A 2,331-nucleotide genomic window follows, 5' to 3' on the forward strand; every position below is an offset into this window, starting at 1 on the left:
CAACTAAAGAGTTGAGAGCGTTATCACATGGTGACTGAGCCTGATTGTAACGGGAGCATAGAGGTGCCGATCCTGTCTTACCTGCGTTGGTGTAGAAGTGGGTGTCCTGTGGTGGAGTCAGCTATGTGCAGTGGTGGCCGTGGGTTCTTTTATGTGCGACCGTAGTAATAGCTGTGCCCACTTCCTGTATGGGAGTGGAATGCAGTGAGGCTAATGGAACGCACGCCTGCGCATTTGTGTTTAACGTCGCGCATGTGCAGAACGGAGAAAAGGCTGCGCTCACTTCCTAATGAAAGGGAGTGAGACGCAGCTGGGAAGGGAAGGGAAAAGATTAGGGTTTGGGGATGATGAAAGGGCTTTCTACGGGCAAGGATGGCAAAGGGTGGCAGTGACGGAAAGTCAGGCAGATGGTCCTGTCCTGTCCTGTCCGTCCGTCTTTTTGTATCATGAATTGGAAAGACTGCAAGGGGGAGGGGAGGTGCTTGTGCCCAAAAGGAGGAGTTATTCAGATTCATTGCAGTGGGCGGCGGCTGCAAAAAGTACCATTCTCCTTGTTTTTGCTCTGCAAAACAGCCTTTTCAAGGGTTTGGCTTGGGTGACAAAATGTCTTCTGTAGGCGTGGGTTTGTCTCCCTCTCCCTAAGATGTGTCCGGTATAGGCCAGGGTGCCACTCAAGGCCGTAACCAATTCGGGTTATAGCTTCTCGGCCTTTTGGCTAAGATCAAGTGTAGTTTCGGAGGACGCTACCTTGGTCGGTACTGGAAGGTGCCTGGGATTGCACGTCTGCCGGCCTTGAGGGAGCGTGTGCGCCTTCTGGTGACACATAGCCCTCTTGTGCCTGGACGGTTCCCAGGCAACGGGAGGCGATCACCTTTGTTATTTTGAAGTCCTACTGATAAACAGAAAAAAAAAAAATTAAATCTGTTCTTATCAGTTTAATATCTGATACGTCCCCTCTCTAGGGACCATATATTAAATGGATTTTTAGAACAAGGAGATGGAAAAAATCTTGCTCTGTCCACTCCACGCATTGACCTGGTATTGCAGTACCTCCAGGACCGGTGCACCCCTTCTTAACCGAGTTTCCAAAAGCAGAACTCAATTCACCTGATTCAAATGAGCCTCATTAGTGAATTGAAAGAAAGCAAAAACTTTATATGCACCTCAATTTGGCCAATTCACTTTTCACACTTTCACCCTTTTTTTTATCTTTCACACCTTTTACTTGCTTTATTGATGCAAAAGCTGTGCCAAATAGCAAACTCATCTCCACTCAACTTGACCAACTCTGCTATGTCCCGTGCAGTATCTTATTCTCAGTCTTATCTAGATCATTTGCAATTGAATAGAATAGATCCCTTTTGGACACATTGGATTCAGCTGCTGCAGTGACTGCAGGTGTTAGAAGATGCAGACTTGGCATCAGGTGCTGTCTATCAGATTCCACTCCAATTAAAGCTTCCATTGTTTTTCGGTGTTTTCTTTGAGCAATGATGATGTCTTTAGTGATCTGTTGGCTCCCTCTCCTGGAGGAAGAGTTTGCTTGCTCTTGGACTTTCAAAAAGAGAGGTCATGATAGACATTTAGCTTCTGAGCCCAATTGGGGACAGTCATGGGTGATGAATGTTTTGCAACCTGCTGCGAAGCCTGATACCGCAATATAAGGAACGTCAAATACTAAGAATGGGCGGCCTATGAAAGAATTAGTACTTTCATTAAGCATACTTAAACGGCTAATTGGGAATAGACAAACTGTAAAAAGCCCTCTGAGAAAGCCCCTCTCTATCCTTTGTCAGTAAGCTTTTCTGTAGTCTGCCTGTTGATGTATTTTCCGTTTGAACAGTGCACAACATGAAGTGACGGAACACTGGCTTGTCACAATGTCCCCCGCTGACATCACAATAGCGCTGCTGCCTAGAAAGCCAGCTGCGCAGCAGGAGTTGCTCTTTGGGTGGGATGGTGGGCTAATGTATCTATTCCTGCTTGGTGAGAGTTTGACATGATCTAGAGCAACGAGTTCCAGCGGCTAGCGGTTGATTATTGGCTGTAATGGGGCTTTCTGGCTGGTGCTAGCCTTTCTTCTTAGCACACAGGAACCACAATCCCTACACCATGCTTCGATGGATTCTCTCATCCCAGCCCAGTAAAACTACATATTTCACACAGTTATAGGCAGCCCATGGGCATTCACCTGGATTAAAACCCATAACAGCTCATAGACCAAACAATCAATCTACCACTGGACCAAAGACAGGAAGCTAAATCCACTGCCTGCGGTAACTAACTTAATCCTATAGGCTACTCACACAACAAACCCAAGAGAAAGGAAAA

General features: G+C 46.5%; 1 pseudogene; it reads left to right on the top strand.

Annotated features, from left to right (window-relative positions):
- Positions 1-866: 866 nt before the first annotated feature.
- Positions 867-1,072, top strand: LOC142279076 (U2 spliceosomal RNA; annotated as a pseudogene).
- The last annotated feature ends 1,259 nt before the right edge of the window (positions 1,073-2,331 follow it).

Source organism: Anomaloglossus baeobatrachus, unplaced genomic scaffold (assembly GCF_048569485.1).
Source record: "Anomaloglossus baeobatrachus isolate aAnoBae1 unplaced genomic scaffold, aAnoBae1.hap1 Scaffold_423, whole genome shotgun sequence".
NCBI classification, from domain to species: domain Eukaryota; kingdom Metazoa; phylum Chordata; class Amphibia; order Anura; family Aromobatidae; genus Anomaloglossus; species Anomaloglossus baeobatrachus.